Consider the following 20,178-nt stretch of genomic DNA (forward strand, 5'->3'; position numbering starts at 1 on the left):
TTAGAAACACCCCTGTTATCTTTCAATAGGTGAATGAACAACTCAAATTTTGGCATATCCATATAATAGAATGACATTCAGAAATAGAAAGAAATGAACTTCTAATATACTCAAAAACATGAATGAATCTTTATGTAAATAAAAGTAGACAGGTTTAAAGAATAAATACTGCATGGTCCCATTTATATGAGATTCTGGAAACAGCACTATTTCAGAGGTCGATAGCTGCTAGAGGTTAGGGATGGAGGTTGGATGCGACTACAAAGGCACAGCATGAAACTTTTTGGAGTGGTGGGACTGTTTTCTATCTTGTGTGTTTGGTGAATTTGTCAAAATTCATAGAATTGTATACTGAAAAGGAAAAAAATGAATTATTACTATATGTGAAATTTAAAAAGTTAATTTTTTAAATCTGGTCTATAATGTTGGAACTATCTTACTAAGTGACCTTGGACAGGATGTATCACCTCTAAGATCCAATTTTCTGAGATGAAATATGAGGGTGTTGGTCTAAGTTCTTTTCCAAGCTTAGCTGTCTGTGATTGTTATTACCCCAGGCAAATGCCTGCCTATTTTCTAAGTTTAGCCTGCATTCTGCAAAAGGAAGTCATTCGGCAGTTAGTTTGTGGTGTTTTTTCCTCAGCAAGGATTCCAATGAGCCCAGTGGAGTACCATCATCAACTCTGAACTATCAACACAGTCTGGATTCACCAGATAGTTAAGTGTTTCTAGACTATGAGGCTCACCAAAGAACACAAAGAATTATACAATTGCAAATTATTATTTCTGCCCTATAGCAAAGTTTCCACAGAGAAATAAAACTCTCAGGAGAAAAAATATATAGTGAGGTTTTCACCCTCAGGGAAGAATATAGAATCCATGGATGCACAGCAACACTGAATAAATATTAACTCCATCACTCGGAGCTCTGCCCCGCACCGTGTCATTTGCACTGTGGATAAAACACAGGGTATGTCTGTCATTGTGATGTAATTTCTTGCACTTCTGTTATTTTTAAATTATGCATATTCATGAAATAGAGTTTCAATAGGGAGTAAGATCTCTCCTTCCAGAAAACCACCACCTACTAGTCAAAAAGCAATATTTCTAGGTTTCTGACAGATACAGAGGGCTAAGAGAAAGGGGAAAATTCTCTGACACAATAGGATCATAGTAACTACAGTTCTAAGTATCTACCTTAATATGAACCACGTGCAAGAGTATTCCCTGTAGCATTACTTGTAATAGTAAAAAATTGTAAGTTATCTAAATGTCTACCATTAAGGGACTGGCTAAATAAAGTGTGATATAATCATGTACAATAGTACTAAAAGCAAATAAAGCTTCAAACATTAAAAATTAAAGCTTCAAACATCAAAATTGATAATCCCCTAAAAATATTGAGAGACAAAAGTCATGTTATAGAATTTAAAAAAAAATACACACAATAGTTCTATGTATCATCAATAGATGTATACAGGGTGGGTTTACAGTTATGAGTACACGAAACACAGAGTTTATTCTTGTCTTATTATTATTGTATTATTTTCCATATGAACAACTGTAAACCTCATTTTGCCCCACTGTATATATGTACACAGATGACTATATATTAGGATTGTTTTCAAGGGTACATACTCAATTCACAACAAAGGCTGACTTTAAAAAGAGGAGGAGGAAGCTGGATTAGAGACAGAAGAGCTCTTGGAGGAAAATGTATTCATGTATTATTTGTGTAAAAAAAAAAACTACTTTTAAACAGAGAATTCAATGAAGAGTACCAGAGAGACCTATTTCATAAGGAAATTTTCCCACGGCCACATAAAGTGGCCCTAAAGATACGTTATCTGGAAAAACAAGGCCAGAGGCTGGAATGGTCAGCATTGCCAAGGAAGGCTCTCCTCCTGGCCCAGGCTATTTAGATAGCAACCCGTGAGCTACGTGTTAGGAATTAGGGGCACATGATACCTTGCTCTTAAGCAACCACACAGTCCTGAGAGGATCGCTAACATTAAATGTTCAAGTCTTTTGAGCAAATCACTGTTTTATTTTCACCACCCTCTTAATTCCCAGCTCACATCTTCCACCACCTAGAGGCCCCAAACAACAGAATGACACATATTTTCTTTCAAATTTAGAGAGAATTAAAACTAATTTTGTTTGCGAATCCTGTGATACCCTTCAGAATAATGAGAAGGACCCTTCGGTGTCACAAAAGCAGAAATGGGAAAACGTCGGCTTGCACCGTTGCCACGGCGATCTGTTTTCTGTAAAAATCTAGTTCTCGAGAGATCAGGAAAAAGGGAGAAATCTGGGAAAGGCTGTAAGAAGGTATGGGCAGAGTCACAAAGCAAATCATACCAGGGGGTCAGGAGCTTCGCTGGTTACCAGGTGGCAGTGAGTCCGCTCGGCTCAGGCCCACTTTGCAGAATTAAGTGCAGATGGAAGAGGAGTGGCTGGGGCGTGGGGACACTTCCCTCCACCGCTGGCCAGACCTGGTCACTCACCAACCGTGTGACGACAATGCAGTGGGCCTGGAGCGCTGCTTTCCTCTCTGCGGTTAGAGCAGTGGCCTCTCCGTGGAGGTGTATTATGTTACCAATTTTAATTTAAGCATCTACACTTTGGCAATTCACATTTAAATGTGTTGTCAGAGAACTTCCAGAAATCTTTACTAGGAAAACCAAGTTGCATTTTAATATGCTGTGAAAGAATTTCAAAATATCTTTTTTTAGCTTGAATACCTATTACCAGAGGAAGGAGGAAAATAAAGTAAGAAAGTCTATCTCTTGAAATATCTTTTAACCTTTCTCCTTAAAATGCCCACGTGGTTTTAAATAACTACTGCAAGTTTAATTCCCTCAAGCACATGGAGTGAGCCTGAGGGCCCTCTGAAGACCCCCAGGGACTTCACCATCTCGTTCATAATGCTCTTCAACGTTCACCGAGGTGCATACATCCCAGTTCGGTCCCAGCCCAGTCTCACACTGTTGTTCCAGCGTCATCACTATTCACATTCCCTCGTACACTCCAGTGTGTCCTGATTTGGGACAACCCACTGTATAGTCACCAGGTTGATGGGTCACCTGGCCATCGTTTTCCGAGCACCTCCCCTGGACCTGGCTTTCTGATAATGACCGGAATACAAAGGTGAGCACGAGAGTCCCCAGTCCCCAAAGAACCCATTGCTGAGTTCTTCAGAGCAAGGAGGGGAAGGGAACCACTTATGACAATACCAAGTGATGAGAGTCACACGTAGGTCTATGCCACATGATGTTGGGGTCTCAGGGCAGGAGGACAGAGGAATGAAATGGACGCGGCAGCTTCCTCAGAGCTGCGGACAAGCAGATCAGCTAATCGGCGGTGTAAGAACAACAAATGAGCTCCACAGAGGCAGGGAGGCCTTTCCCTTTGAAAACGATGTATTCATTGCATTTCTAAGTGTTCAGGGAACTGGGGTGGCAAGGATTCAAGTGGGAAAAACACATACGGTTTCCGACTCATATGTCTTCAGTGCTTATAGGAAAACCTGCCCTGCCTGGTGAATCTTCTCATATGTAGAAATAGATAAAAACGCTTGCGGAGGAAGAATATTCTCCACAATTTACTGGTTTATTACTTCCTTGGGTAAAACTCTTCCCGGGGTGATCACTGTTCTCGGAGTAAAGCCCACACCCGGCCCCGGGCCCCGGAGCTCTGCCCTCCGTCCGCAGCCCCACCTCCCGCCGCTCCCACCGGAGCTCACTGGGCTCGGGCGCCCGCAGCGCTCTTCCTCCAGAGCTTTTCGCGTCTGACTCTGACTCGCATAAAGGGGAAGCCGCCCTGAGAATGATGCCAGGCCAGAGGGAAGGAAGCAAAGGCAAGAGGTCAGAAAGGGTCCCTGCTGATGTCATCGAGCACCCAGGCCATCAGCTGCATGACAATGGAGGCCTCTGCCTGGTCCCCGCCTGCGGTGCCCTGGTGCGTGGAGCCTGCCCAGCATGCTGGGCGCTGGCCTTTTCCCTTTTCCCTGCAACACCGCATTCCTTACTGTTGGGAGTTCCCGTATGAACGGCCAAGTACGGCCACACGCTTCTCAAACTACAGCACACACAGCCCCAATTCTGTGCAAAGAAGATAAAAAGCAAAGTATCCAATACATCTTTGTAAATCATCAAGTTTATTACAACATTTGGAAAAACCAAAAGCTTTAATAAGAACCCCCACAAACATGGGAGCCAAGGAGAGCGGGGAGGGGAGAAAAACAGTCCATTCGTCGGGGCCAAGGGATGGGCCCGCAGCGAGGGTGGTCTCTCCGCGTGTTCCGCCCGTGTGCGCACCTCCGCCGTCCACCGGACCGAGTCCTCGCACCTGCACACACAGCGTGTGTCTGTGGCACCGTCTGTCCTGCAGCTGCTTGCGGCCCGCTTCTGGCTCAGCTCCTGCGCCACCGCGCCTCACGTCGGCTTCACCTGCGTCCTTCGGAGACGCAGCTTCTTCCTGGCTGGCCCGCAGCAGCAGAACATGTTGAGGCAAAAACCGAAGGCTCGCCGAGCCACCCCCTGCCAGCCCGGACTGTGGCCAGAGGGAGAGGCTGGGCTCCCCCTGACAGGCTGCTGGAGGCGGGCACCAGCGGTGGTTCCCTCTGCGGCGCTTCTGCTCCTGGTGCGACCTCTGCCGGGGGAGCCCCCAGGGCCACGCTGGGGGGCCGGGCTGGGGGTGGCCCTCCTCAACTCCCGTCTGGCTAGGGACGCGCTGCGGCCGGACGCTGGGCTGGGTGGGGGGGCCGGAAGCTGCTGTTCGGCGCTCGAGGAAGTGCTCGTTAGCGACCCCAGGCGGCTGGAGGAAATGACAGCCTCCTCTGTCTCCGTCCTGCTGTCGGACTCAGGGGGGGAGTAGGGCCTCACCCGGATGGTGAGGACCTTCCTCGTGTCTTTTGTTGTCTTCAAGATTAGGTAAGTACCCATTGCCCTGTCGTAGTATTTTTTGGAGAGGGATTCCTCTATCTCCTCCTCCTTAAAGCCTAGGCCCTCCATTATCGCTGCCACCTGGGGGTCAATGTTACCCCCAGGTGGCTCACTGTACGGCCTCAGCTCCTGTTCTTGCCCCATGTTTATCCATGGGTCGCTCATCACATCGCTTAGGGTTGGCCTTCTCCTGGGGTTGAGGGTAAATAACCTTTTCAACAGCCTTTTACTTTGTTTCGAAAGAAAGCGTGGCAGACGGAACTTCCCCCGCAGTATGGCTTTCACCATTCTCAGGTATGAGTCCCCCTCAAACGGAAACTCCCCCACCAACATTCTGTACAACACCACCCCCAGGCTCCAGACGTCCGCCTTCGGGCCGTCATAGGTTTGACGCCTCAAGATTTCTGGGGCCATGTAAGCTATGGTGCCACAGTAGGTGCTCAACTTATAGTTGGTAAACACCCTCGCAAAGCCGAAGTCGGCCACTTTGATGTTCCCCTCACCATCCATGAGGATGTTCTCTGGCTTCAGGTCCCGGTGGACGACTCCCCGCTGGTGGCAATACTGCATCGCGGATACGACCTGACGGAAGATGGCTCGGGCTTGCCCCTCGCTCATGCGGCCGTGGCGGTACAGGTGTTGCCTTAGGTCCCCTCCGCTCACATACTCCATGACGAGGTAAACGCGCTCCTCAGTGGCAATCACCTCAAATAATTTCGTTATGTTGGGGTGATTTAGACACTTGAGGCAACGTGCTTCATCAAAGTATCTACTGATGTCACACTGGCTAATGCCTTTGACGGCCACCTCCCTACCCGTCAACCTGTGGCGGGCCAACCACACCTTGGCAAAGGACCCTTTGCCGATGGTGCGCAGGAGCACGTAGTCGCCAATAAAGCGCTCCTGAAGGCGGGCGATGGCTTCAAGGACATTAGTCATTGTGACTCCAAAACAAAGGAAAAAAAAAGGAAAACAAAAGAAGAAAAGAAAGTCACACAAAAAGAACAAAGCAAATAAAATTAAAAAAAGAAAAAACACAATAAAGGCAAATCAATAAAATTAAAAAAAGAAAAAAAATAATAAAGGCAAATTAAAAAATGACCAAAAAAGGTAACAACAAACTGGAAAAGCAACAGCAACGGCTGGGCAGTCCAAGTCCAACAGGTCACTACAATCAGCTTCCTGGGCATCAACGGACAAAAATCTCAGCCCAGCCAGGCCTGTATATATAGTCGCAGCTTGCGACTGCATCACAATGGCGCCCTATGAGGTCAGAGCAAGACATGGGCCAAGCGTGGCTGAGGGTAAACTACAGTGGTTTCCTCACTTTTGGGTCTTATGACCCTTTTGGTCTGGAAGAAGGGAAAAAAAGGACCCCCTGCCCAAAGAGCTCTTTGACTTTTTGGTCTCATGACCCTTTTGGTCTGGAAGAAAGGAGAAAAAGGACCTCCAGCCCGAAGAGCTCTTTGTTCATGTCGATATTAAAAATTGATATTTACTTGATTAGAAATAAAAATCTGTAAGACGTCAAATAAAATAAAATAAGATAAAACAAGAAGTATTACTTATTCTCGTGCTGCAGCTCATAGTTCAAATAGCACCTGCTCAGAGAAAAACTCCCCTGACCCATCCATTCCCACCTGCCTCACCCAGCCCATCACGGTGTTCACCTTCACAACACAGACCACAGGGCACCCGATTCCTGTTTCCTGTCCGTCCTTCCCATGAAGGCAGGAGCATGACTGTGTCTTCCCTGTGTCTGGCACAGCGAGTGGCAACAAAAGAAGTGTTTCACCAATAGAAGGGCGTGGGGTAACTAAAGAATATATGGCCAGCTACTTATGGAATCAAAGCGATTCATTAAAAATCTTTGAAAAATGCACGTCCTGTCTTCACTCAGCTTTCGGAACAGATGAGACAGGAGAGAGCAGAGCCGAGACCCAGGTGTCTAGGCTCGTGGGTGCGTGGTGAGGCCGAGGAGAGGCCACAGGCAAGAGCCACACTGGAACCCCCACAGGGGATGGGCCATGCCTTCCTCCCGCGCTATTTGCCCAAGGATGCGGTGAGTTTGGATCTGCACTGAGGCTGCAACCTCGTGTGACACTTGGAATATCCATTTCCAGGTCCCACAAAGGACCTCTCAGGGGACCTTGAGTAGCCATTTAGGGCAATTTCTGTGTTATTTAAATGAGCCACCTCAGCGGACAGACGTGATGATGAGGTCAGTTAATCGACATGTGTAAAAACACTGGGAAACCTCTGGAGGAAAGAACTTCTGCAGAGGTACAAAGGGCGAGGTGACATGTTGGGTCCAATTCTACCCTTTCTATGGTGGCACAGAGGGAGCGGGCAGGCTGGAGGACGCTTTGGGGCGGGGGTCTCTGGCACATTCTACTCAGACTAATCCTCGAAGACGGCTCCCTCCTTCAGCATGTGGAGTGTTTGAATCACATGGAGAAGTTATTTTAGTAATTATTTTCCGTGAACACATCGAAAGCCTCAGCTTTCTGGTAAAGGGACTCTTTACAAGGATTTGTCTGTGAGCTCGTCCCTCTCCAGCACTTCAGGTTGTTACACTTTACATCAGAGATACTCAGCTCCTCAGCATGGCAGTCTCTGCGCTGAGCTGGCTGGGACCCAAACGGGGTCATTTCATCAGTTAGAGACAGATGTTGACAAGGTACAGTCAGAGATTAGAATGAGCTCAGAAAGGAGAAAAGGGAACATTGCAAAGAAAGCTGTCAGTCTAGGAGTTAAGTATGCCCATTTGTAAAAACAGTATTTGTAGTTACTTAAGGAGTAATACCAACAAAATAGAACAGTTTCTGATCTCTTCCACAAAGCAATACACACCCAAGGATAAGGCATTTAAGGTAAAACTGTCAAAGCAAAGCCAAGTTCTGAGCTAACAATGTGAGGTCTCCTATAGGCTAGGGTGTTCATTTAGGTGAATGAAGTACAAGTTACGGGGACTTTGAAAATAGAATACAAATTCTTGGATTGGTACCTTTTAACCTTGCAACTCAGGGATTAGTTAACAATATCTGGTACAGTCCCCTCCAACGAGGCTGGAGGGAGTCCTTTGGAGGTGTTTCACTGATGGACCACGTACAGGTTTTAGGCCATGATGCTCGGTGTCATCTCCTGGAAGTGAGCTGTGGGAAGATTGCCGTGTGAGCCTGCAGTAATTTCAAGAGCCTGTGTAAATTCTTAGCAAGTCAGGAGGTCTCCTTAATAAGGCAAGTTCCCACATTCTCTGATCTAACCTCACAGGATAGGCCTTCCTTCCAGTAACAGTTTTAGAAGGGGACAATTGATGTACACCAAAAGGAAGTGATCTTAAATTAAGCAATACCAAGGGAAAGACTTTAGGCCAAGGCAGAGGAAAAGATGCAACAAATTTCACCAACTGAATTTCACCTATCTCATCAGTTTCTTCTATAAAATGAGAGGACAGGGGTGACAAGCGCAGTGAAAAGGCTGCCGCTGTCAGCCAGTATTGCGAACCTGGTGTAGGGTGTGTCTAGTCAAATGGGCTCCCCCATCCTTATGGGACTCCGTGGGGGTTTTCCAAGTAGCAAAATCAGGCTTTCTACAAGTGTTTTAGGAACTGCTGTGGCTGTAGCCCTAACCAATGAAAGTACATAGGGATCATCATTCATATATTCTTATCTGTTAGGGGGGCAACTGGATTGAAATCCCCTTTCCAAATATCAAATAGGCCTAATTAGACTTATTTCTCTGTTTTCTAAAGAGAGATTCTCTTATTTTAGTTATGCATTTAATTGTTCACTTAAAAAAAACTTCACAAGTAATTATAGAAAATTAAATGGTTGGAAGTAAAATTTAGCTCTTTAAATATTAAGGTTCCGTTTACCAAAGCAATCAAAGAACTGATGGTGCAGAGTACATCTTAATCTTCCTTTATAATTTCCTATTAAGAGCATACCAACAGTATAGGAAAAAAAACAAACAAACTTGTGTCCTTCTAAAACAGAGAGAAAACCACATCCAATTCCCAATCAGTGTACTTTAACTTAAGTAAATTCATTTCAACCTTAGTTTCACCACACATAAGATTATTTTTTCAAGATTCCTTTTCCATGAACTTTCTGCAACACACAAACTTTCTGCAACATTCATGAACCTTTTATCTTTTGTCCTATCTTTTTCCTTTTTTAATTTTAGAACAATCATTTACTTTAGAACAAGATTATTTTCTTTGCCTTCAGTATAAACGTGCTTCCATTGCTCATACCGTCTTTTACCAAACACACATCTTATTCTCTATCTGCCATCATTTTCCATCACCCTAACATCCTAATCGGGCTTTATCACAAATGTCTGGATCTTAATCTGAGGGATCTTCTGCCCTGTTAGCCTTGTCAAATGACACATTAAGGTCTCCAAACTTATTACCCTAGTTTCCTTTCCAGTGTGTCAGCTCCAAAGCTGGAGAGTAGTGCGCAACTGCATGTCCTTAATTAAACAAACATCCTCAAGGTAGGTTTTATTTACTAAAGATGAATCCTAGATAATGTGCACTTCAAAAGCAATTGTGTTAGTGTCTGTTATTTCTTCAGTTTGTATAGGTGCTCATTTGGTTTAGCCCATTGAATAAAGCCCTTTTACAATCTAAATTTGATTTTACTAATCAATTTTTGGCACTACCATCTAGCGATGGAAATATACCAAATCCTATAAACAGACATGCACAGACACACGTAAACAGGCAGTACAATACAAGACACAAAAGAAAAATTATGGATTCAAACATGATTTCTAGAAACTGCACTAGGCTGAGGTTCTGCTCAGATGGTCTAAGTTTTTGCATGCTGTAAGAATGCTTTTAAAACATTCTATTTTTAATAAAAGAATACATTCCATTGTCTCTGAGGGGTTTGAGATTCTCATTTCTAAAGTTTCTCTGCAAGATGTGTTTATTAACAATCACCAAAGGAATAGAAAGCAGGTGTTCACAGTAAAGTTGGAAGCTCCAAAAGTTCAGAGAATGGCCCCAAATGCCTGTCTTAAGAGAGGCCTATTTTCCTGGGGGGGAGGTTGAAAAATGGCTCCAGAGGGGGAAGCCCAAGCATCAGATGGCTGATGCCCATTGCAGACAAAGTTGGGGGAGGGAAAACAGGTGGCGGGTAGGGAGGTGGCAGGCAAGGGGTCAAGGTGGCTGGAAAGTGAGGGATGTCCCAAGGTGAGGGAGCATCAAGTCGTTGCTTCAGAGGCCCACCCCCGTCACCATGGAATGCCCACAGAAAGTTAGTGGTTGGCATCAATTGAACACAACAGAAACCTCTAATTTGGGGTGCAGCCAGAAGGACGCCTTATTCTGTGCGAAGAGCTCAATTGCGACATGGAACGGCTGTGACCCATCTCAACTGTGACAGCATGGTTGTGGAAAGAGCACTGCTGTTAGGCAGCCCTAGGGCCAGGCGGCCCTGGGAAGAGGTGCCCTGGGGCCAGATGACTCCCCGGCTAGACATTCTGCTCCCTGCCCGTCCGCTCTGCTCTGGGCTGCCCTGCACTGGTCTGCTCCGCCCGCTCGGCTGGGGCTTCTTCAGTGTGTTAGCTCCAGCCGGGCAGGTGCAACCTTCAGCCTTGGGCGGGAAGGGAAAGTGCGCTCTCAGAGCCAGAGGGGAGCTGCCTCATACAGACAGAGGTCTCATCCCTGGGCCCTGGCTGGACCATCCTCATGCAAATGAAGACTCTAAACCCTTGCACTTTGATTGGTCCAAAAGGCACTGTCCTGGTTGCTCAGAATGGAGCCACTCTGATTGGTCGGTGAAGGGGCTGATGGGGGAATAGCTGTGTGGGTCTGAATAGATGGCAAAAACCTCGATCCTACTGGTTGAAATAGGGTTCCGGGCACTCCTTTTTAAAGGCGGGCTCAGAAGGCAGAAACACTGTGGGGGCAAGTTGTTCAGGAGTTGCTTCTCCCTGAAGCGCAGTTTGCCTCAAAGGGCCCTAAGAAGAAGTGGCCGCTAGGCTCATGTGTTTGTTTGCTTGTTTGCTTTTGTTGTTGTTTTCGAAACTTGAGCCCAGTGAAGCCACCAGGACCCTTTCCCTAGAGGTATCTTCTTTCTCAGGGTCTCCAACATCATATCAGGCTCTCACTTCAAAGCACAGTAAACACAAGGAACTTATCTGTTCCCTATGAGCCTCAGTTTCCTATGTTAAATGGGAATGGTCTGACCTATTGATTTTCTACTGTTACTACAAAATCCCACTTGAAATACTTTGAAATTTGTAAGGTCTACAGCACAAAATGCACTCATCAAGAGGCAAATGTAGCCAACATAACAACCTATTTGACTTTAGGAGACAAGAGGGTTCTCTCTCTCCACCTACTCCTCTCCTTCCTACCCCTGCCCAACTGTAGAACAGACATTTAGGAAGCGCCTGTGTGCCCGACACTGTGTTAGGTGCTGGGAATATAGGGGAAACTAGTCCGATAAGATACCTTGTGGGCAGGGGTGGGGGAGACAATCAATGTATGTATAAATGAGTGAGTGAGAGATTTCAGAGGGTGAGAAGGACTAAGAAGACGGTGATGATGAAAAAAAAACTTCCTGAGGAGGCAGCATGAGGGCTGCCACCTGAATGATCACACAGTCTCTGGTACGGAAGGGAAACGGGGGGAAGGGCAGTCCAGGAAGAGAAAACAGCAACAACAGCAAGTTCCTAAGACCCAAATGACCTTGGCATGTTTGAGACACAGAAAAAAGGTCCCTATACAAGTAGTATAATGAACAAAGAGGAGGGTTTTACAAGGTAAGCTGGGCAGACAGGACGCACTGGAAGGGTCTCGGAGATTGTGGTGAGGAATTCAGGTTTTATTTTCAACTCAGTGGAAAGCCTTTGGATAGTTTTTAGAAGGAGAGTGACCGAATCTGACCTGTGTGGTCAGAATCTTTGATAAGACCAGGTAAAGAGGCAGAGTCTTTGTTAATATTATAACACTGAATTATTTTATTTCATTTCATTTCATTTCATTTTTGGTTAAGAGAGACAGGCAATATTTAGCTTTAAAATGTTTTCCACAGTGGAGACTAACAGACATCCCAAACTCAACATGTTCACAATTGAGATTTCTCTCCAGCAGCCTTCGTTCAGCCTTCAGAACGAAAACCATGAAGCCACCCTGGATTCATCCGATTCGTCGGCAAAGCCGGAGCCCATTTCATGCCTTCTCTGCTGCTACTGCCACGGCCCAAGCCCCACACTCACCCCTGCCCGGACCCCTGCAGTGGCCTCCTCACCACCTCCCTGCTCTCCGCCCTGGCTCTTTTCTGTCTATTTTCAACACAGTTGCCAGAGGGAGCCTGTTCACGTAGGAGCCGGGTGATATTATTTCTCTGGCCAAACTCTCTGCTGTCCTCTGACTTCCCAGTCAAAGGCAAGGCCCTCACAATATCCTAGGAGGCTTGAAAACATCTTTCACACTTTCCTCTCTTCCCACATTTCCTGCCACTTTTCTGCTCACTTACTCGGCTCCTTGAACACTCACGCACACTCCCACCTGCGGCCTTTGCTCTTCCTGGCCTTGCCGCGCACAATGTATTCTCCCCATACACATAAGCCCTTCCCTTTCACCTCTTTTAGGATTTTACTGAAATTCATATTCTTAATGGAGGTAGGAATTTGATTGTTTGGATACAGCAGTATTTTGTTTTTTAAATAAATACTTAATCGATGTAGCTTAAAGCCAAAGTTGGTTTCTTTTTATCCAAGCAACGTCTGCAAAAGGGCCGCTATTTATTCATTCAGTAAATGGACACAGTCTGATGATTTCTCAATGCCATCTGGAATTCCATTCAGTGTCTTTTTGATAATGCACTTCTAGGCATAAACTTACAAACCCCTCTTTGTAGTGAAGAATTCACATTAAATTACTCTTCTCTATAAACACAATGGGAGGAAATGGGGGGTTCAGTTCGCTGACATGAAGCCTGATGGGGACCAACTCTACCAAAGATCACCTGACCCCAGGCTCACAGTATCCTCACTATTACATCATCCCCTTCAGTGGCTTCCCCACTGTCCTTGGGCTGAAGGCCAGAACCTTGACCAGGCACGTGCAGCCTGGACCCTGCCTGCCTCTCAGCCCGTCTGAGGCCCCGCTTCCCCTGTGCTCCCTGCCTTCCAGACATCCTAGGCTCCTTTAAGGTCTTTGAAGAAGACCGTAACAGGTCAAATACTCCACCTCCTGCCTATCTACTCTCACAATAACATTGGCCAAAGTACATATCACAGTTGTGGATTTACATTTATTAGTTTGATTCTTTGATTATTTTTATCTCACTCATTTAACTGTACAAGGGCAAATGTGTGTACATTTTCCTCCAATCCCCAACATCCAGCACACTTAAGGTACACAGTAATTATTTGTTAAATAAGTAGATGAATAAATATTAAAATTAAAAAATAAGCCAAAAAATCATATTTGGGTTTTAGAGGATCTCAATCAGCTTTGAACGGAATATCATTGTATGTTTCCATATCTAGGCTTCTAATCCTATTATCTCCATGGCTCTCAATGTCATGACATGACCCCCAAAATACTAATAATGCATAATTCACATCTGATTTTAAGCTTTCAATGAGCTTTCGCTTTCATTTCTACATTTCATTCAATTTACTGATAAAGAATCTGAAGCTTGTAATGCTACATATTAGCAAGACACAGTTGAGGCTGGAATTCTAACCACACCAAGGCTCCTATAAAATCCAAAAAGAGAAGATGAAAAATGGATATTGGGTCCACTTCTGAAGGCCTATGGAGAAAGATATTGAGAAATAGAGGTATCTCTCCAACCCAAATAAAAACACAGATATAATTTATTTAAAGGGTTATTATTTTATTAAAATTGAGTGAAACTGGGTCACATGTATTTCACCAAGGAGCAGCATATCTGATATGAAACTGTAATGGGAAAAAAAAAGTCAATCATTCCAGTTCCATGGCTTAGACAGCAACCCTCACCAATTCTTCTTTATGTATCTGCTTTGTGCTTATCTGTTGTACTGTATAAGCACAAACTTAACAAAGACTCTCCTATTCTCTACTTGTCTATACAATGCAATTTAGCACTCCACTAACCAAATGGCTATCAATGTTTCATTTGTATGCTTTTAGTCTGAAGACAAAAATAGAAATAGGTAGAAACGGTCCAAGCATAACTCAGTGCCCTGTGCCAAAGGGTCTTACGGATCATTTGGGCCAACCACCTCTGTTGACAGAGGTCACTGGGCACCAGTCGGTCTCAAAGGAGATGACTGAAAAGCTGAGCAGAGATTTTGAGAGTGCTGAATTAGAAAGACAAAAATTAAAGCTAGAGTACAGCAAGGAAGGGAAACCCTGCAAACTCCCCATGTTTTGGTTTCATGACTCCCCAAAAGAGCTACACACAATAAATAGTAAGTCTTCACGACAGTCGAAGTCCTGCTTCAAATCATCTCAACCCTTCAATTTTGGTTAAGGTTATACAGGATTTCTAGATTTCTAAATTCTCAACTGCAACAAGGTTGCCATGTCATATCATAGACTTGGCACCAGTTAAATCAAGCCAAGACACTGAAAATAGATATTTTTTTAACATTTCATAGAACACAGGGATTTTTTTGCGGGGGGGGGGGAGTTTTCCTGGGGGTTAAGGTTGAAAGTAATATTTCAATCATACCCAGAAGAACATGAATTAATATTTCACAGCTACTTAATCTACTCATTCAGAAACAGCAATGCAAATGTTCAAATATTTATGCTTTGTAGGCAAACATGGTGCTTTGAATTACTGTATTGTGTTCTCTTATGCCCCTAGCTAATGATTCATTTCAGATCAGGTAACCAGAAAATCACTGTATTCAAACAGGAGCACTAGCAATAAAGGCTTTATACTCACGATCCTTTCATTTTTATTCATATACAAGCCTTATTTGCCTTCCGAATAAAATAAAATATCCACCAAAATCAGTGATTAAGGAGTTAATAAGGTACTTTTAATTGATTGACCGGATTGCGATTTTCTGTCTACATTATGTGCAAAATTCAAAGGACCTTGAGAAAAGAGAGATTCCACTGTAATGTCCTGTTATGTCCAGACACGATGAGCACCTTCCACCTAAACTTTCCCCTCAACCATAATGAAACTTGTGTGTCGGCTTTTCAACCCCATCTTTTCATGCTTCTAAAAAGTGCTTTCAGAGCCTGAGTGAGGTCAGAGGGCACGCGCATTATTTAAAACGCTTCCTACCCACTTAGTGCCCTGCTCTCCACTCTCATTCTCCCCGGGCCATTTAAGCAGAAAGTCAGGTTCAGACAAAAGCTGAGGCCCTCAGAGTGAAGTTCAGAGTTAGGAGGGGAGCTCGGGGACCATGAGTGACTTCACAGAGGTCTCTGTCCTGGCCCACACTGCACTAGCCTGGGGGTGTGGAGGGTAAGGTGGGGTGGGGGGCACAGGGCTCAGCACCTCCCACTTCCAACCCCTGTGGCCCAACCCAGCCTTTATTCTCTTTAGAGATACATTTCCTCTTTTACCTACTCACTAGCTTAAACCACCCAGCAGCCCTGAGGGACATCCTCAAACCACGTCTTGTCATCAAGTGCCCCTCACAGGAAGCGCTGATGAAGATGTATCACTTGTCTGGTATCCTTCCTAATAACGTATAACCTCAATCTAATCCTTTAAAAATGTCAGATATCGAATATCAAACTGAGAAGCATTAGTCAAAATAACTGGCCAATACTCTTCAAAAGAGTCATGGTCCTGAAAGACAAGTAAAACTTAGGTACTGCCACAGACCAAAGGGTAATTCGAAGATGTGACTACTAAGTACAATGTAGGATACTGGATTGGATCTTCTAACAGCAAAAGGATATTACTGAGAAAACTGGTAAAATACTTTACTTTAAAAGTCCTGTACTTTAGCTAATAGTATTGTACTAAGGTTAACATCTTAATTTCAGTAAATGTCCTATGGTTATGTAAAATGCTAACATATGGAGAGGCTGCATGAGGGTATACAGAGACTTTGTACTATTTTTTCAACTCTTAGAATTATCTTAAGATTTTAAAAACTAACTTAAAAATACAGAGAACATATTATGAGGAAGGAATGAAGGAAGGAAGATTATAATGTAAGAGAGATACCTGGGAAGTTTCAAAAATGCTAATTCCTCAATAAATGAGAGTTATTTATTGAAACCCTTCTGATTCACATATTCTGAAGGTGACTTAATATAGTAGCTAATGACCTGGACTTTAGGATCAAATATATCTTAGTTTAAAACCTGATTTTACCACTTATTAGCTATGTGTTTAAATACACATTACTTAATCTCTCTTTTACTCAATTTTTTCATATGTAAAATAGGGATGTGAATAGTACTAACTTCCTAGGATTGTTTTGAGGATTAAACAGAGTAATGCATGTAGTGCTCTTAGCACTTGTCTAGCATCTAAAATGTACTTAATAAATGAAAGTCATTATTATTATCACAGAAACTGGCATTATTCACTCTTAAAAATTTCCAAAGTTTATGTCTTCCTTTCACTTGGAAACAATAATTCTCCCATTCCATTCAGCCTTATCCAAATCGTATTCATTTTCTAAGTGCCAATGAAATCTCAATGCCTTTATAAACCTGTAAGTTCCCTACCCCCCAAATTTGCATATAACTTATGTATTATATAATTATCATTCACTATTACTTCATGTGTGGTAATCATGTCCTATCAATTACACTATAAGATACTTGATGGTAAACACCACTTTGTTTCTTCTAATATATTCCTTGGCATCAATGGTGAGCATGTAGTAGGCATTTGAAAAAGCAAGGTATTCTATGAGTATGATATTTTTAAATTTTCTAGTGGAATCTGGTGGCCCCATGGATTTAATACTGGAACATTAGAGGCCTGTCAAAACAGGACCAGAAGAGTTATACATATTCTTAAGATCTCTTTAAAAAATAAATAAAAGCCTTTCAGAATCCTCTTTACCCTAAACACAAACTAGATTCATCACTACTCTTTCTGGTGTGTATATCACATGTTTTTGTCTCATTAAGAAGAATAATTTAAAAAAAATTAGGGCAGGGGAGAGTGATGGGTACAAGTGTAATTGAACAACAATTAAAAAATAAAAACAAAATAAAAAAGAAGACATTTTATAATATAGTCTCTCTAGGACTTCCATAGACACATTTCTTTGGCTGAAATGCATCTGTTCAGGAAATTAACCCAAAATTCTTACTGGTGTCCACATTAAGATACCATGACCACACACAACACTAGGAAGGGCACATCATTTCTTTTAACAATTCCTTTATGTAGCATTATGTTTTCTTAAGTGTTCCTAAGTGTATTGTTTTAACTGATTCTCATAAAAACTCAGAGAGGCTGTCTGGAAAGTATTATTAATCCCAACTTGCAGATAAGACAACCAAGCCCCAAGCTTGCAAAAAATCACACAATTAGTAGGCTGCAATTTAGAATTCTTATCTCATTCCACAAGCATTTACTGAGTGTCTCTCATAAGCCTCCCCTGCCTGTGTGCTCCCTCAGCCCACATGCTTGCTCCTATCCTAATTGCTTCTCATGAAGGATTTTAATCACCTACCTACTTGTTTGCATCATCCCCTAAACTATAAGCTCCATGCAGGCAAGTACCTGTCTTGCCCTAGTTGAATCCCTAATACCTAGCACCAAGAAGGCACTCAATAAGCTATGGGGGAGTAGTTGAGTGGGGAATACTCAAGAAATGATGCTGATGCATAATCCAAAAAGAGCTCAAATTAATTATTTCAGATGAATGCAAATTACACCATCCCTTTTCCAGATCTTAGAATCTTATAACTCAATTCTTCCCAAAAGAGAGCATAGCTGCTGGGAAATTAGCACACTGAACTCCTAGGGGAGAAATAAAATCTATCACTGAGACGAGTCAACAAGGCCAGGTGGCCATAGAGCATCATGAGATGAAGCCTGGTTACTGTGACACACTGACTCTGCCAATCCTAACTCTGTCACACTCCCTAGGCAACTCTCATCTCCTTCAAAGAATAGAAGTGCTAACCTTTGATTTAAAGCTGCCAAACTAAAGGGAACTAATATTCCTAAATGACAGTAAGAAGAGCTCACTGACTCTCAGGGTAATGAAATACTGAAATAGATTCCTAAGTGTCATTGAGAGGTCTTTTGTCATTGAAGAAAATCTTCAAAAAGACACTAGAAATCTATGTGAACTATTTGCCCTCCAGAGCCTGGTTTTCTTTTAGCTGTAGCACCCCTACTTCTCCTGTGACCCTATGTTTTAAATCAGCACTACTGCTCCTACTTCCTTCAGCTCAGCGCCTCCTCCTTTCAATCTACAGCCACGTGCTTGTTCCAGCCCCACCTTCAGAATCAGAATCATGAAACGTTCGCCAACTTGTGGTTTTTCAGAAAGTTGGCTGAGAGTTTGTTCTTCATAGTGACGGCATCAATTTCCCCACATGGGGAAAATGCCAGTCGCTAGTAGCAGTGTCTGATGCTAAGCAACCAGAGTGGCTCCAGGAGGCTGTGTGGTGTCTGAAAAGAACACCAAACAGGAATCTGAAGACATCATTCTGGCCTTGACTCTTCCACACACTTCACTGTGCCCTAAGTAAATCCCTCAGCTTCTCTGATAGTGTTTTGTTTTCTCATCTCTGATAATTCTGGGTGTTAAGCTCTGCTGTGCTACTAACAACCTTCACTGCAGGGAAAGAGGGCATGAGATCAGGAACTTTTAACAATCAGAGCTTTTTCTTCTAGGCTAACAGTGTGGCCTGTTTTTTTCCCATTTCAGAAAAACTGGAAAACAGCAAAAACAGGTTTTGGGGGGAAGTCAATGTGGGTCAACACTGAAGGAAAGTATGTATTAATTAAAAAACAAATACTTTTTCCACAAAAAAAGATAAAGAATAAGAGAAACCCTTCATAATCACTAAAAAGGCAAAAGTCATGAAATAAAAATGATGCAAAGTCATTTATGTTTAACCTGCTATAAATATAAATAACCAAGAGAAAAGTTCACTGTTTGGACCATCTGTGTCTGATAAGCATAAGTTTAAATCCTGGGACCATCTGCTCAACTGGAATGTAATACTGTATCAATATGCCAAATCACAATTATGATCGCAAGGACAGCAGCCTTGCAGAATATGATCTAAATACCGACCACTCTTTAATAGGATGAGAAACTAGAGCCAAACCAACTTGGTTGGTCATTATTTTAGTGCTTCATGTTCACACTGATTAAGGCCAAATAGAGACATTTAACTGGCAAAGCCACAAGCAACCAAGACTTTCAGAGCAGGATAAACATTCTGGGTAGGGACCCAGCATACCCCAGAAGCTAGGATTGATGAGAAGGAGCAATGGAGGTAGAGAATTAAAGCCGAGACTTAGTAGTGTTTCCATCCCTCCAGGGCTAGTCACTGGTTCCCAAATGCCTGACCTACTGTCATATATTAGCCACAGGGTATTTTTCAATAGGGAGCAGTCAAGCCATCAAATCACAGTCCTGCACTGAGACAGCTCCTGCCAATATGATCAATTCTTTTATTTTGACACTTTGAAGATCATGTAGTACAAAGCCTTTACTTTCCAAACGAGGAAACTGAGGCTCACAAGGTTAAGCAACTCTCTCAGGTTACCACCCAGTTAGTGGCAGAACAAATCTCCTGTCTCCCAGACCAATGCTTATACCATGTAGGACATTTCCCCTAGAGTCCCAGCGGCACAGGCTTTTGCACAGATTTTCCCTTCCCCACCTAATAGCCATGTGCTTTTCAAGCTACGCACCCTGATGCCTTTCCTAAATTCCCCTGCCTGTCTTACTATCCCAGAAGTGAGTTTTTTTCCTAAGATGATATTTTTCATCATCTTCAGCTCTATTTCACAAAATAAGAGTGATTTGTATTATCTCCACATCACTACAGAAGAACTATGTCCATGGTTTTTAGGTAAGTGTAATTAACAACACAATCTATCATCCTGTGTTCTGGACATACCAGACTAACCACCAATTCCATAAAATTCCATGCAACCATCTTTCAAAGTTCTGTGCCTTTGCACATACTGTTCCTTCTACCTGGGTGGTCTTCCCCCTCTTCCAGACCCCATTCCAGCAGTCCAACTCCTGCTCATCTTCGAAGACTCAACTCAGATATTGCTTTGTCTTCAGGGCTTTTCCTGAC

General features: G+C 43.4%; 1 protein-coding gene across 1 annotated transcript in view; it reads right to left on the reverse strand.

Moving 5' to 3' along the window:
* The window catches only part of KCTD16 (potassium channel tetramerization domain containing 16), a 193,844-nt gene that overhangs the window by 150,159 nt on the left and 23,507 nt on the right, over window positions 1-20,178 (reverse strand). The gene's annotated exons all lie outside the window — the stretch shown is intronic.

Source organism: Pteronotus mesoamericanus, unplaced genomic scaffold (assembly GCF_021234165.1).
Source record: "Pteronotus mesoamericanus isolate MK-2021 breed Mesoamerican mustached bat unplaced genomic scaffold, CSHL_Meso_final contig_2, whole genome shotgun sequence".
NCBI lineage: Eukaryota > Metazoa > Chordata > Mammalia > Chiroptera > Mormoopidae > Pteronotus > Pteronotus mesoamericanus.